The 17,326-nt window shown below is 43.9% G+C and overlaps 1 protein-coding gene across 2 annotated transcripts in view; it reads left to right on the forward strand.

Moving 5' to 3' along the window:
- Positions 1 to 3,154: 3,154 nt before the first annotated feature.
- Positions 3,155 to 17,326, forward strand: part of LOC310846575 (ferric-chelate reductase 1-like) — a 39,982-nt gene continuing 25,810 nt past the window's right edge. Inside the window, exon 1 of one of the 2 annotated variants that reach the window (XM_083743408.1) lies at positions 3,155 to 3,174. The gene's annotated coding sequence lies outside the window, so the exon portion shown is untranslated. Of the gene's footprint in view, positions 3,175 to 11,588; positions 11,829 to 17,326 lie in introns of those variants that run through there. The other variant, XM_083743405.1, reaches the window with a different exon arrangement.

The following is a 17,326-nucleotide window of genomic DNA, read 5'->3' on the forward strand; positions in this document are numbered from 1 at the left end:
TTTTATTCAATTTGGCAGACCTGAATCAGTTCTTCGCAGTTGCTGTTGGTATTTGTGCCACTAGTGCAAAAAATGTGATCATTCTAGCGTGTGGTGCCATCTTGTGGCCTTTCCATGGAAACAAAGCCTTGCCAACAGTAAAAAAGAAAATTCTCAAGGTGGAACTATACGTTTCTAGGTAAATTTGGGGCCCTGCTAATGTTTGTGTGTGTAGGGGAGAATCAGTGGGCAAGAGGTGGGTACTTTAACCTTCCCCACATATCCATTGATTCTTCCCTGAAAATGTGCCTCTCTGCCATTTTTACCTCAGCTCCCCATACCCAAAGCCCCCTGGGCTCAAGACACTAGAAATAAGACCTATCAAGGGGGAAGTGGCCTGGGGGGGGGGGGAAACAAACGAACATGAGAAAAGTTGCACATTCTGTGTGGATTGTCCCCTACAAGTGCCCCTCACACCTTGCATTTGAGTTACTTCAGTGCATGCAGGTTTGGAAACAAGAGCTGTCAAGAGGTACAGCCATGTTGTTGTTTAGTCATGTCCGACTCTTTGTGACCCCATGGACCAGAGCACGCCAGGCGCTCCTGTCTTCCACTGCCTCCTGCAGTTTGGTCAAACTCATGCTGGTAGCTTCGAGAACACTGTCCAACCATCTCGTCCTCTGTCGTCCCCTTCTCCTTGTGCCCCCCATCTTTCCCAACATCAGGGTCTTCTCTTCTCATGAGGTGGCCACAGTATTGGAGCCTCAGCTTCACGATCTGTCCTTCCAGTGAGCACTCAGGGCTGATTTCCTTAAGAATGGATAGGTTTGATCTTCTTGCAGTCCATGGGACTCTCAAGAGTCTCCTCCAGCACCATAATTCAAAAGCATCAATTCTTCAGCGATCAGCCTTCTTTATGGTCCAGCTCTCACTTCCATACATCACTACTGGGAAAACCAGTCATACCTCGGGTTAAATATGCTTCAGGTTGAGCGTTTTCAGGTTACGCTCTGCGGCGACCTGGAAGTAATGGAACACGTTATTTCCAGGTTTCGCCACTCGCGCATGTGCAGATGCTCAAAATGACATCATGCACATGTGCAGAAGTGGTGAATCGCAACCCGCGCATGCGCAGACACGGGTTACATTCGCTTCAGGATGCGATCAGGGCTCCGGAACTACATGGTACAAGAAACATGAGTGCTACTAAATATAGCAACTCTGCATTACACATGGAGAAGCAATTTGATTAGGATTGTAATGCGAACCTAACAAATTAGCACTTTTTGAAACAATATGCAAACTGAAACACAGCTAGTTCAAAGTTCCCCGTTTTTCACATTATTCCACCTAAATAAATGTGTACAGAAATTTATAAAATATAAAACTGTGGCTTAAAATGCATAATCAGTGAGAATAACATAAAATGCTTGCAAAATTGCTTGCAAAAATGTGTATATACATAAAAATATGTATTTTGGGGTCATGTGCTCTAAAATGCTTCAAATTTTCATGAGGAATGGAAAGGATTGCCAACTGATGTAGAAATGTGGAGAACTAAATGTAAGATTGGAAAGGTGAGAAACTGAGTGGAACAAAAATTGGAAATTGTCAGATTTGTCCACCCTTACTTTGTATCTCCCCCGCCTCTGGTTTTCCCATAACATGAACTTTTACAGTATGCATTGTTTTATATTTCCAAACCCTGCTCTTCTTCACTGGAAGCTGCAGGTAGAATGCTGAAAATTGGAGCGTAGCAGCCACACATGTCTGGGCATCTCTTTCTGGGCAAATGATAGTAAAGAGTATATTGTAAAATGCAATTGGCATCGACATCCCTAAGACATTTTGGCACCTGAGGCAAAAAATCCACTTGGTGCTCTCCTTGTTGTTCAATTAAAAAGAAAGAAACTTTTAAGTGTGCCTAAATATCTACTGATGGGTCTGCCTCCCTGTAGGGATAGACCCTCCATCTTCTCTATGATCATCACAAAATTGAGAATGCATCAATAAATGAAGCACAACTGTACAGTGCCTTAATAAAAATACTTTTCCAGAATGATACGGGCACATCAAGCACTTGTATGAATTCTACTGAAGCTGGGTTTTGGGTATCATGTTTATAAAATGAAGCTATTGTATCGGTGGCTGAAGCATGAGCAAGAAATGAACCCAAGTGTGACCAGGTAAATGAAAGGGAGAATGTAGAGAAGGATAAGCTTAGTTCGCCAAGACCTTTGCTGACTTCTGTGAGAGAAAGTACACAGGCTGCTACCATGGGAGACTATAGTTGTGGCAACTTGCCCAGCTCCAAACACTTGAGCAATCCATCATACTGGCGTTTTGCTAGCCTATGAGTAAATTTTGCAATCCAGAGAATTATGACTAAATCTGTATATCCAGTAAGGCTTTGCATTTGTATTTCTGAAAAAAACCCATGCCACCCTTCCCTTTGTTTAAACCTGCACACACACACACAAAGATCTTTTAGAACTTGCAAGGGGATTTCAGAAGCTGTATTTGAGAGAGCTGTAGGAAGGCCCATTCAAGTCTATTGGAAGACTGCCTGGATGGTGATTAAGTAGCACTGGGGCTACCAAAACATGTTGAACAAGCTGGAGCAGGCAGCCGTCTGCATTGGCTACGGTTCGGGTGGAGATATGTTGTTGCTACATGTTCAGCCCAGGTTAGATGAGAAAAGCCCCATAGCAAAATGGCAGAAGAAGAAAAAAAACACAGCTGTGGTCCAGTGTCCATGGAAACACTGCCAAACAGGCAATGAGGCTCACATGGAAGGAGTCAATGGAAGCTTGCCAACAGGAACACAACCCCAGGGCATCTTCAATAACAAAGGACACCCACACTCCATGAGCTCCTATCGCACAGGGAACAATGACCCTCTCGCCCTGCTATAAGCCCCTAGGCATCCTTCCAGTTCTCTAATGCTAGGGGTAAGAAACCGAAGGGCCACATTCTCATCTGGGCAAGCTTTCGAGGGCCTCATGCCAGAGGTGAGTAGGGCCAGTGGCGAAAGCAAGTGGAGCACTGAATGCAAATATTACCTCTGCGTGATAGGCTGGTTTCTACACGCACTCGCACACCCCTCTCTATTCTCCAGTGACAGTATCAAGACGAGTTCAAGGGCAAATTCCAGCCAGGAAAAAACCATCGAGGGGGAGAGGCAAAACAGAGCTGGTGAGAGGTGTGGGCTGGGAAAAGGGTGTGTGGCCGAGAGGCTTGAAGGGTTGCAGGACTCCTGCCTTCTGACCTACCCAGTGGCATAGCGTGGGGGGTGCAGGGGGGGCCAGCCGCACCGGGCGCAATATCTGGGGGTTAGGGTTAGGGGGCGCAAATCCACGGGTTAGGGGGCACAAATTACTTGCCTTGCCCCGGTGCTGACAACCCACGCTACGCCACTGGACCTACCTTGCTCAGTAGCACTGTTTTGGAGCACAGCACACAAAGCAAAGAATGGAGAGGCTCCGGGGCCTGTTCTGCTACTAGGTCTCCTGTGGCAGCCACCTCAGGCAGCCAATGCTGGGGTTATATGTTCCACTGGGGCCTGCCCTTTATCCCCAAAGCTACCCTGCTGTCTTCAAGGGCAACAGAAGTCTCTCTCCAAATGCCAACCTTAAAATAAGATTCCAGCTGCAAGTCCAGTCAGTTTCTATGTATATGGAATGGGGGAGGGAGCAACCTCTTGTCCTTTGACTCGGGCACTTGAATGCCTTATTAGTCTGGCCACACAACATGGCATCCTCAGAGTTCCCGGGGCATCCATTTAGCCAGCATGCAGTTCAGTTCCCATTGCCTCTAATTAAAACAGGTCATTCGCGAGTTTCAAAACGCACAGCACTTGCTACTGTGCTGTGACAGAGTTTATTAAACTCAGAAAAAAAACAGTGGCACTTTGTGCTGTAATGAGTGAAGATGCGCTCCAAAATTTCTTTCTCACTGAGCGCTTGCTGCACAGAATTTGCTCCCCTGGCATTTTTCAGAAACTATGTGCACAGAAGGATTTGCACAATAGCGCTATATATTTACTGCAAAGAAGTAGGTGGTTTGCATTTCATGAAAACAGGTTTATTTTTGCTCAGGCAACATTTCAACTTAAAGGACTTTGACACTAAGGATAAAAGTTCAGCTGCAAGCCTATGCAAAAGGGGGGGAAATGCCAACTGGAGAATTCAGGTACAGTATAGTGTTTATATTAATTTGTACATTGTACCAGTCAGGCATGTGGAAATATTAAAATGGATGATACTATGTTGTTGTTGTAATTTTAAAAAGGACAAAAAGTTATGCTGGTTATACGTCCTTTAAAATTCCTGCTTACAGATTCATTGCTTTACTTCTTTACAAAAACGGGAGGCAGACTTCCTTTTTATACCTCTCCGCCTTCGGTGCCAAATCTTTCAAATCAGTTCCTTTAATTGCTGAATTAACCTACTCACGGATCGTTGATCTTGGTGTCAATTTTCAAGGAAGAAGGCAGCGCTCTCCGGCAACGGCTTAGCGGCTTCGCTCCACGGAACGAGCAGATGACTCACAGCACAGCGCCACTTCCCCGCTCAGCTCCGGGACCCAAAACTGGGCTCCTTTGCCAATTGGGGGGGGGCGCAAAAAGGTGCCCGCCGAGTCCCACGGCCACAGGCTTCACCCGCCTGTGGTTTTTAAGGGTCCCCGTCGCGCCGTAGTGGTAAGAACCCCAGTTTCCGCGGAGCCAGTCCCCTCCGTTTAAGGGGAATCAGCCATTTTCCGATGGCGCCACCCCGGAAGTCCATGCTGGGTCCTTTTTCAGTCCTTTAGCTTTGTGACACTCATACTATGCAAGGCACCTCCACTGCCTTGCAGGCAACTCCTTCCAGCAACTCCTGCAGCCAAACTGTTGCCAAACATATTGCTCTGCTTCCTTTGGACCACATCAGCAAGGCTGAGAGGGGGGTCTTGTCATCTGTGTAGCCCAGGACCTCCATTCACACTGCCCAGGCTTGCACCCTGGAGAGGTCACCTGGGTGCTGAAAATGCAGCGGTTTCCCTTCACCTCTAGAGGGGCACTCCATTGTCTCTCGAGGCAGACAACAACAACAACAGTAACAACGACAACAGCTGCAGTTGACCCATTTTATAAAAGGACTGCATTATGCTTATTTACAACATCTACTTCCCACTTTCCCTCCTTTCCCCCTCTGTTTTATTGTCACAACAACCATGTGAAATAGGTTAGGCTAAGGCTGCATCCACACAGCTATAAAAAACCGCTCTGAAAATGCTCTGGGGAAAAAACGTTGTAAAGCTCACAATGGAAAATTTCATAGTGTTCAGCTCTACAGCGCCATCTGGTGTCACAGTGTTATAACGCATATATATATATATATATATATTTGCTTTCGTAGATTTTCACGGGTACAGGAATGCAGGTTTTGGTGTCCTCGGGTGTCTTCCCGTGTAAAAGTTGGGGTGTCTAGGCGACGTTTCGACGAGGTCTCACTCGTCATCTTCAGGCTCTGTTCCAGTAACAAGAAGCCGAAAGCACCAGCCTGAAGATGACGAGTGAGACCAAAACCTGCATATATATATATATATATATATATATATATATATATATATATATATGAGACATCTTAAGGCAGCCCTGTTCAGGGAAGTTTTTAACGTGTGATATTTTACTGTATTTTTGGTTTTTATGGAAGCCACCCAGAGTGGCTGGGGAGGCCCAGCCAGATGGGCGGGGTATAAATAAATTATTATTATTATTATTATTATTATTATTATTATTATTATTATTTTACTATTGTAGCTTAGTCCTAAGAGTCAAGGTCACCCAATGAACTTCATGGCCAAGTGGGGATTTGGCCGCCAGTCTCCTAGATTGATACTTGAGTAACCACTAGACCTCATTGGCTCTAGTTCTAGTCAGAGGCATACCTAGGGTCCCTTGCATGCTTGGCAAAGAGCTGCATTGGTCCCCCCATCACTTCTCCTGCGTTCGATCTTGCTGCAGTAGTGGCTAATGGAGCAATCTGCTTAGCGCTATGCTGAATTCCTCCTTAGGTCATTGTAAGCAACCAAAATGGCAACCAAAATGGTCAAAGGCCTGGAAACGATGCCTTATGAGGAACGGCTAAAGGAGCTGGGCATGTTTAGCCTGGAGAAGAGGAGCTTAAGGGGTGATATGATAGCCATGTTCAAATATATAAAAGGATGTCACATAGAGGAGGGAGAAAGGTTGTTTTCTGCTGCTCCAGAGAAGCGGACACGGAGCAATGGATCCAAACTACAAGAAAGAAGATTCCACCTAAACATTAGGAAGAACTTCCTGACAGTAAGAGCTGTTCGACAGTGGAATTTGCTGCCAAGGAGTGTGGTGGAGTCTCCTTTTTTGGAGGTCTTTAAGCAGAGGCTTGACAACCATATGTCAGGAGTGCTCTGATGGTGTTTCCTGCTTGGCAGGGGGTTGGACTCGATGGCCCTTGTGGTCTCTTCCAACTCTATGATTCTATGATTCTAAGTGCAACTAACTGCTCCTATGACTAGCCCCCTCACATGAACAGTACAGCAGGAAGATCACTGCTCTTTTCCAGGGTCAGAAAAACAACAGCAGCAATTACTTTTGTATGCAGCAGCGATGCCATGGCTTTGAACAGGATATTTGTAAACCATGCTTCCCCCCCCCCCCAATAAGGACATAAGAAAAGCCTTCTGGAACAGGCTGAAACTTTATTCTAGTTCCAAATCTGTTTGATTTTCTATGTTATCCTCATCTTGCATCTATTTGCTTGTTCCTTTTTATTTCTGTTGACTGGCTTCATTGAAATATAAGGACTTGTTTTATATTGCATTTTGGTACATGTTATATGCAGCTCCTAGGGTCTTGAAGGTTCATAAATAAAATGAGCTTGAGCAGGCTTAACAATCTGATATTGTTTGGGATTTGTGGTATATCTATTTTCCAGTACCTACGTAATGAGATAGGTCATTGCAGAGCATAATTACAGTTCTGTGTACTGCTAAAATTCTAGGCTTCTGGAAGATATAATTAAAAAGAAGACTGGATAGAAATTACACAGTATCTGATTTGCATTCTCAATATCCAAACCCCATTCATTGTAAATGACCTCTGGACAGTTAAGTCCAGTCAAAGGCAGTTATGAGGTGCAGCACTCATCTCGCTTTTCAGACCGAGGGAACTGGTGTTTGTCTGCAGGCAGCTTTCCGGGTCATGTGACCAGCATGACTAAACCGCTTCTGGTGCAACAGAACACCATTAGTTAAAATGGACAAGGTTCTTCACAAGCTGTTAAGCGCAACAGCGTGCTTTGCAAATATGCCAAGTGATTTGCTTGGCATATTTTGAGTGTCCCTGTGTTACAGCTCTCAGGACAGTAACAAAATCAGAATGGAATCAATTTTTCTAATGATGTCTTTGTGTCCCACAAAATATTACATTACCTAGTCTGCCTCCTCCACCATCTATAACCCTGAAATGTAAGCTTTGAGTTTTACCTATATGCTGGGATGAACGTAATCTAGCTCACAACTTCAGCATTTGCTAAGTTTTATGGAGATCAACAGGCCTCTGCTGCACAGGGACATAATTCCTATTGATCACTTTGCCAGGTGCAAAGGATAGAAGTTACAAGAAGCTGGAGAAATATTACCGGACTGGAGCGCACATTATAGTTGCCACAAGGATGCTCTCTGTACTGAGTGATGCCTGCCATGGCTAGAACAATAAAATGAGTTCCTGAATGGATAGCTTACTAACATTGGTGAGTTTCTACAAGAAACAATGCAAAGATGTGGATTCTCAGAGCAAATTAATAGGTACGCCTTTTCCTTCGAAATTATAGGAAGGGCTCCGTATCCCAGCTTCAACATTTCCTTCATTTGGTTCAGGGATTTTATTTCCCATGTAAACAGACTCCATTTCTGCACGTACACCCAAATCCACACACACACCACTTTTAATACTTCTCTGAGAAACGGAGGGGAGGAAAAAGGAAAACCAGGAAAAAAACAAACTGGGGTGGCTTCTGTAATTCCAGGACTGTGCCTGGAAAATCGGGATACTTGGAGGGCATGACATTAGAATTAAAGAGATTGAGCCAAATGTGTGGTTTGGTTTGAATCAGGCAATCAAAGCCCAGTATCCTTACAAAGGTTGCCTCCCGGTGGAGCTGAAAACTGATAAAACTGGTTTTGTTGGCTGTATTTTGAAATGTTGTAATAATCACCAGGAAACCCTTCCCTGTCTGCCAATGATACTTTTACTGTAAATGTCACTACAACTGCTCCAGCTAGTGCAGAAGAGGACATTAACTCGATCGGCTACCCAAAGCTGGCTCGATAAACTCTGCTGAAACTAGATTTGGATGCAGACCTAGTGGTTGTTGCGATGTGTCCAAGGGAACGGGGGCAATTCGCAGGCCCCCAGCTGGCTCCAGCCCACTGGCCGGCAGCCGGGCGAACTCTGGTTCTTTGGAACAGCATCAAACAGCGACTCACAGCTTCAGAAGTCTTCAGAAACTTGAGGACACATTAACCAGCAGAGTGAATAACACACAACAGAAGTGGCGGACAGAGGCATATGTAAAGGATATTTACAAGCAGTTTATTCAGCATAGTTCAGGACAAAGAAAACATGTCTGTTCTCTTTCATGTCCAAGAGCAGGGAGCAAAAGCAAAAGCTATACACAAACGGAAGTTCCCAGCAAGCTGTGCTGGAATGTAAACAGACATGTGACATACAACAGCTCCACACATCTGTTTAGCTGCAACAGAACATCCTAACAGAGGTATCCTTCCATCTCACCTCACAGCCATTTACTTCACCACCCTCCCTGTGCTCCAGTAAGATTGAAAGTAGTACTTGGCACACCACACATGCTGGTGCGCACACAGTGCTGAAGGAAACCCAAAGGGACAGGAAAAAGGGGTGGAAATTCTTCCAGCATCCCTGAAACAGGACTTTCAGGAGACATTGAAAGAAATCAGAAGGCACTGGTGAAACTGTCATGACTTTCCCCTCATTTTCGCCAGAGAGAAGAGATGGGGAATTGTGATCAGCCTAAGTGACAAGAAGAAGGCAGCTTTTTATTGTGATTTTTTTGCTCCTGGTGATATCAAGATATTTATAAGCAATTTCACTTTCAGTACTGCTTGCATCTGCAATGGTTTGGGTGCAGACATACTGCTCCATTTCTTATTGGTACATAGTTATCATGTTCACCATCATTACAGTATTATTATTGTTATTATTATTATCACCATCATCATTATTAATTAAATCTGTTTACAGTGGTACCTCAGGTTAAGTACTTAATTCATTCCGGAGGTCCATTCTTAACCTGAAACTGTTCTTAACCTGAAGCACCACTTTAGCTAATGGGGCCTCCTGCTGCTGCCACACCGCCGGAGCACGATTTCTGTTCTCATCCTGAAACAAAGTTCTTAACCCGAGGTACTATTTCTGGGTTAGTGGAGTCTGTAACCTGATGCGTATGTCACCTGAAGCGTATTTATCCCGAGGTACCAGTGTAACCCAAGCGTATGTAACCCGAAGATCTGAAGATCCCAGAGCAGTTCACAATATAAAAACACAAAAATAATAACTAACAAAAACAATAATTCCTCCCCTTTAAAAGGCCATATCTTGTTTAATTAGTCAAAGTCCTGGGAGAATAAGAATAAGAATAAGAAAGACTTTGCCTGGTGACTAAAGATATGCAATGAAGCATACCACAAACAGGGAGCCATTGCAGAAAAGGCCTGTTCTCGTGTTGCTACGCTTTGGACCTCTCATGGTGAAGGCACACAAAAAAGAGCCTCAGGTGGCCTGGGTTGGTGATTTGCTTTAAGCCACTCTCTGTCCCTTCAGTTCAGCGGGAGGTTGAAGCAATAACTACCACCAGCCATAACAAGATGAGCAGATAAGCAGCACATTGAGAATTACCAAGATTTTCCAAGCACTCTCTTCTCTCAAGCAGTCTGTTCTCCTGTCATCTCAGCTGACAGCTACTCATTATGAGGTAAAACTAATAACATTCATGCGGGTGAGAGGATTTGAAGGGCAGGAGGGGGCTTAGTTTTTCCCTTGCCCACCGTGTCCCCTCCATATCCATTCTCTGACCACTTCCCTTCAGCTCGGTTCATCCAATGAGAGTAACAACAGTCTTAAAGGGATACTAGCAGGCAGGAGAAGGATAAACCACCATGCTTTGATTTTTTTTCTAGCAAATACCCACCTTCCTCCACCCAGTGCTAACATTAACTTGGCTAAAAACATGCAGTCTGCCAAGGCATACTTTCAGAGAGACACTTTCTCACTCTCCTGTCTGAGACCCATAGAAATGCAGTTTTGCAACAGAGAAACGCAGCTGATTCGCAGGAAGTCTTATAACCTCCATTGCCACCAAATCAGAATGAATGCTCAATAAATAGGGCTCATTAACCTCTGGACAAACTTTGTGCAAGCAAATAGCTAAAGGAACATGTCAGCAAATGGAGGAAAGAGGCAATATCAGGACTTTGCTCCCTGATCCTGAGCAGAGGTAAATAGGACTTGGAAATAGAAGTATTTGCAGCTGTTCCAGTGACTCCAAATGAGTGTTTGAGGGGTTAAAGGGAAGAAAGCTAGTGAAATGAGTTGCTTCTGCTGCCCTTGCTCTGTAAATACTTAACAAGCATGTAGTGCCATACACAATTTTTTTGTTGCTATTAAAAAAAGATTCTGAACTTTATGAATGGATTGAACATTGACCAATTTATGACATTGCTCTGGTTTTTTCTCTCTTGGAGGGTTTTAAGGTATTGTGAAGTGGAGGGGAGGGAGTTGAGGTGGCGGCAAGACAAGGGGCTGATCCTAAGCCAAATGTGCTTAAGGATGTCTAGTTGATTTCAAATGACTTTTAGCAGTAAGTGAATGCAGGATCAGGGCCTCTTCATTATTAGGTTAAAAGGCAGCTGTAAAACTGGGTGCATATTCTTAGCAGGATTCATACTTTCCAACATTTCTCTGATGAAAATAGGAATGTCCTATTTAATAATAATAATAATAATAATAATAATAGTAATAATAATATATCCCACCCATCTGTTGCCCCAGCCACTCTGAGTGGCTTCCAACGTATATACAAACATAATAAAACATTAAACACTACAAAACTTCCCAATACAGGACTGTCTTCAGATGCCTTCTAAAGGCTGCGTAGTTACTTATCTCCTTGGCTGCGGGGTCACATAACTCCACACCCTCCAACATTTATCCGATGAAAATGGGGGTGTACTAAGGAAAAGTGAGACATTCTGGGATCAAATCATTCTGGAAGGGTTTCTGTAAAACCCTGGAAAATAGGGACACTTGGAGGGGCTGCAGGAGGGACTAAAGTTCAGTTACTTGGAAGTGGATCCCACAAGCTTTGATGGGTTTTGTTTCCCTTGGGGGTCACTCCCAGATGTATCTATGAAAGGAGCCCAGCAGCCTGAGCCTATGTATTCTTCCTTGATCTGAAAAAGTAAGTCCCGCTGATTCCAGCGGGGTGTTCACCCACCCACCCAATTCTTCCCCAGAGCTGCTTCAAGGACGAGTTTGCTTTCGCCTTAACTTTGCTTGGCTCCACCCGCGTCTGAGAGATGCGATACAGCTTGTCAGAAAGCAGGAAGAGCCTCCTGCAAGATAAGAGCGCGTTTCTTCACTGCAGCCTCCATGCTCACAGCAGCGAGTCGGAACGACTTGCTTGCCAGAGAAATGCCCACCCTTTAAAAAGAAAAAAGGAAAAATCCTGTTTGGGTAAAAGGGGGAAGCCTAGCAGCTGCGTTTATGCCACACAAGCAGCGTGTTCCTTAAGGTAAGAAACAGGTGTCTTATGAATTCCTTTCTTAAGAGGGTGTGTGCGTGTGCATCTTGGGTGTCTATGCTGTGTTTAAGACACTGTTCAGTGTGACGCTTATAAGAGGGGACTTTGTGGCTGGCTGTGTGTTGGATGGCTTTGCCAAACCTGTGCCTTCTCTCACCCTGTTCTTCTTCTTTTTTAAAAAACCCCAATATATATTGCAGAGATTGGTTATGTTAATTAAGGAAAAGTTGAAGGAGCTCTTACATATAAAAGTTCTTACTTGATCGGATTCTGTATCTATAAACTTTGTTGCCTTTGTTTCAATGCAGTGTGTGCTAATGTAACCAAATATTCAAAGTTGTGGGTGGGTGTATTTGAAGTTATGAGTTTGTGGGAGGGGCAGACTCTCCACAGACTCTCTGAGTGCCCCTATTTTCCAGGGACAATCCTAGATTTACAGAAGCCATCCTAGTTTCTGATTTGCAGTTGCGTAGCGTGGGGGGTGCAGGGGGGGGCCGGCCGCACCGGGCGCAACACCTGGGGGTTAGGGTTAGGGGCGCAAATCCACTGTTAGGGGGCACAAATTACTTGCCTTGCCCCGGGTGCTGACAACCCACGCTATGCCACTGCTGATTTGTTCCCAGAATGTCCCGCTTTTCTGTAGCGCGTCCCTGTTTTCAGCAGATGTTGGAGGGTGTGGAGTTATGCGGCCCCTGAGCCAAGGAGATAAATAACCATACAACCTTTAAAAGACATCTGAAGGCAGCCCTATACAATGAAGTTTTTAAAAATGTTATGTTTTTATATATGTTGGAAGCCACCCGGAATAACTGGGGCAAGCCAGTCAGATGGGTGGCGTATAAATAATATCGTTATCATTATTGAATAGGATGTCCCCATTTTCATGGAAGTAATGTTGGAGGGTTTGTCTCCATAATCTCTAGGGTCAGTAAAGAGCTAGACTTTGAGCCAACTCGCAAATTCACGAAGTACACAAAGTTTAGTTTAGTTTAGTTTTAAAGCCAAGCACTGTTTTGTTCAGTTTAGGATCACAAGTCCAGACATCTGCGTACAGCTAGCAAGGGATAAGCCAAGTCTTTAATGTGACAAAAGGTGTTGATGGCGCGTGTTGACGAGGAATCTTTGGTCCTTGGCAGACAGAGGTTGCCAAGTGATGGGGTGGGCATGGTAGGTGACAGGAAAAGAGTGGGCTTGGGTCTTAGCAAGGTGTGCTGGGAACAAGGAGGGAGAATAAAGGCAGTTTCTGACTGTAGAGGCTGCAACCCAGAGACGGGGGAGCATAGCTGACTGCTCTGGACTTAAGCTTGCTGAAGCTATGAGAGGAACAAGGAGAGATACTCTGGAGATGCAATGCTGTGAACCCTATTCATCTCCATCTAGATCCAGGGGTAAAATGAACCATATATCTTAAAAAGCTACAGCCTCTGAATTTTCAACAGAGTGTTTGGAATTTCTCTGAATCTTGCTGCTGCTCCTCAGAGATTGGAGTGGTGTGTACCAATATAGGGCTTGCTGATCGAAAGGTCGGCAGTTCGAATCCCCGTGACGGGGTGAGCTCCCGTTGTTCAGTCCCAGCTCCTGCCTATTATTATTATTATTATTATTATTACACCTAGCAGTTCGAAAGCATGTCAAATACAAGTAGATAAATAGGTACTTCTCTGGTGTGAAAGTAAAAGAAGCGGCTTAGTCATGCTGGCTACATGACCCGGAAGCTGTCTGCGGACAAAACCATCTCCCTCGGCCTATAGAGTGAGATGAGTGCACAACCCCAGAGTCGTCCATGACTGGACCTAATGGTCAGGGGTACCTTTGCCTTTAGGAGAGGGCACTTGACAGTGGGAAGAAAACGTGTGTTCACTAGATCCACGGTTTTCAAACTTCCTACCTTCAGGGAGTCCTTTCTGTACTGACAGGTAAATCAAGAAACTCCAGAGCTACAAGGAGGATTCTAGTTCCTGTGTGTTGTTGGGTTTGCGCTTGGGTTAGGAAGGACATTGGTTGGCCTGTCAGGCTGCTCCATGTGTGTAAAATGAGGGTGAACCTTGCAGGACACCCCAACATTTCCCTGCAGTTGTTTGTCACAAGGCAAGATCAGGAGTCGGGAACAAACCTTGCGGGGACGTTTGTTTTCCTTTTACAGATCATCTTATGATTATCTGAGGGTTTCCTGGAATGTAGTGTGACAACGACAGGGTTAGGGAAATATGAACTTGTATCCTCTTTCAATAGAAAGCAACATGTTAACAAGATATCATGGCTTCTGGGAATTTATGTATCAATATGGCTAAAATCCCATTTATTGTGAAACAAGAAATAATAATTGTGTGTGGATCAAGGCAACATGGATTAAATTGTTTGCTCTTGGGTTCATTAGTAAGATAGTATAGGATACATAGTAATTTGCTGGATACTTTTGGTGATTTTCTTGTGACTTATTGTAACAAAACCAGTGGTTACAATTATTAACATTCTTACATATATATTTAAACACATGTAAAGTATTTGCATGAAACATACCATAGTTTGTAAGTTGAGGGGTGCACTTGAGCAGTGAGAAGCATTAAATTATCTTGGCCCGATACGTAGAAGTCAAACAGTGTGGTGGCAATTTCAAACCTTTCTTAAAACAGCCACCAAAATGTAGGAAGTTTCTTAAGCAGAAGTTCCTGGAGAAGGTCATAGGAAAGATGAATCATGGTGGAAGTGGTTACTGAAACAATTGGCTTCTCAAACTGGCAAATCAAAGCTGTCTATATTTCACAACATGGTGAGATTCTCCCAAATTCTTCACTGTAGTTGGATGGGTGGGGACAGGGCTTTTTTTCAGCCAGAACTTGCCAGAACTCCGTTCCGGCACCTCTCAGGTGGGCGCCATTGTCATTGTAAGAGAACGAGGGAGCTATTCATGGTGAGTTCTGGCACTGAGTGAGGAGAAAATATGTGCATCATGTGTACAACTTGTCAAAATGTCTGACTGTGAAGACCTTAAGGGATTGTTCATAGATACAGGCAGTTAAACCCCATTGATGGCAAGGGACCAAAGATCAAACAGATGAGCTGGTGAAAGTCTGGAATGAAAACACAAATATAAGAAGTCACATCTCTGTGCTTCACCAAACATCTTTCCTAAACCTTTGTAGAATGTGCTACTCCTTTCACAGTGTGACTCTGTGCATATTTACTCAGAAGGAAATTCCACTGAGTTCAGTGGGACTTACTCTGAGGCAAAATGAGGCAAAATCTCATTGTGAGAACTTTCTGGGTTGCAAATGCTTTCTAAACAACTACCTGACATTCAGAAGACATCTTAAGGCAGCCCTGTTCAGGGAAAATTTTAATGTATGACATATTAGTGTGTTTTTGGTATTTGTGGAAGCCACCCAGAGTGGCTGGGGAAACCCAGCTAGATGGGCGGGGTACAAATAATAAATTATTATTATTTCTAAATCTTTCCTGTCCTAGGTGTCACATGTGGATAGACTAGGTAACTGCTAAAACTTAGCTTTCCCTGGCTATTTATTTATTGAGCTGATCTTATTAATGGCTTTTTATCTTGCTTGTTGGACAATATTCCATTGGAAACTCTGGGTTTTCAATGCATTTTTCAAACCACAGATGCCTTTTATAAACTGGATTTGTTGCACTCGGGCACTGGAACACAAAAGCTGTGCAAACCTGCAGTTCTGGTATGCAATTATATCTGTCCTGCAAAATACTGACAATCTGGAGGCACCCATACACAGCACTCAGATCCTTTGAGGAAGGTAGTCATATGAATGCGGTGGATGGATAAATGAAGTATTAGATGTCTACTAACGGCCTTGCATTTCATAGTTACTGTGGTTTAATGGCCATGAAAGTTTGGGTCTCAGTAAATCATAACTTGGAAGGCTGAACCTGAACACAAACTGATGCACTTCTTGTGGGGTGTGTGTGTGTACCCCTCTACAATAATTTTCTGGTCCACTTTCAGTTAGATCCAAGTTTCTAAAAGGCTCAACTAATACTGTCTCCTGTTAGTTTCTACACAGGCTTATCAGGTGCCAAACTTCGCTGTGGTTTATCCTTGAGTATGGAGTTTAGTTTGCAAAGTCCAAACTGGTCATCTTGGTGTTGCAATAACTGAATAATCTGGATTTGTTGGTAGCAAACAAATGACAGCATTATTTAACATTCTTAATGTGTTACCATTCATTCGTTCATTCATTCATAGCACACTGTTGCTTAGCGTTTATTCTAAAGGCAGTTCTCCTTTAATTAAGCATTTAATGCTGGCACATTCAGGGCATTCAAGCAAAAATCTTGCATAGATGGGAGAACCAAGATAGGTATGGGATTTCCTCTTGCAAATGCCATCAATGAACTCAAGTGACTATACTTTTTTTTTTGTCAAAGCAGGTCCCTAGGATTCTGCCTAGATTTAAGTTACTACTTAGATGATGGGAAAGGACCCTGTTCTTGAAACCCATTCCAAGGTCCTTGCTGCAGTTCTGCAGTTCTGTAGAGATATGTGAATATGTGCAGTTATTAGACTATCACACGGTAATTTTTAAAGGGATAGTTAAATTTCTGTTCTTGTTCATTCCTTCTAAGGATGTGGTCAGTTTACTTAGAGTACCCTAGCTGTCCACATTGACATGACTCTCTGGTTGTGTACACATACCAGAAGGTGTTGACATGATGGAGATATCTTTACCCTGTGCAAAGGAGTTCACACCCCAGCTATAGGTGAATTAGGAAAAGCGTAAGCCAGAGTTTCCCAACCTTAGGTCTCCGGCTGTTTTGGGACTACAACTCCCCTCATCCCTAGCTAGCAGGACCCAGTGATCAGGGATGATGGGAATTGTAGTCCCAAAGCAGCTGGCGACCCATGTTTGGGAAATCCTGGTCTAATGACTCCAAAGCTGGTTTGAGAAACAATGCCTGAAACTGTAGCACCTTATAACAAAGTACAGGATGCATATTCATGTTAGATCGTGTCATGTGAACATGGATTAAAAACTCAGCACGGGAAACACAGTGAGTGTGCTGTTGATGGGAATGTGGACACAGCCGTGGCTATCATGTGTTGTCTTTCTACCTCCAAGTTGATATTCTTATCTAAGCCAGTGTGGGCTTGCATTCAACTAACTTTTACTCAGGGTCAACCCGTTGAAATTAATGTCCATGACTAAGTTGGGTCCATTCATTTCAATGGATCTACCTTGAGGAAAGATTAGTTGAATGTGACCCATAGCTTCTCTTGATTGCTTCTTCAGGACCAGTTGTAAGTGGTTTGTTTCCTTGCTGACTGTCTTCCCCGCATGGGGAATTCCTAACCCTTGTCTCCCGAGTGACTTTGTTTTTCCACCCTGATGATTTATGTGACACATAGTTTTTCACATTAATGGCTGTCTTCTGCTACGGAAATGTGAGTCCATTCATCTTTTCATAAACCTTTTGGAAAGATTAAATGTGAAACTAAGCTTGACTGTTTGTATCTGTAT

The sequence above is a fragment of the Podarcis gaigeae genome (genome assembly GCF_964106915.1).
Source record: "Podarcis gaigeae genome assembly, chromosome: 6".
Lineage (NCBI taxonomy): Eukaryota > Metazoa > Chordata > Lepidosauria > Squamata > Lacertidae > Podarcis > Podarcis gaigeae.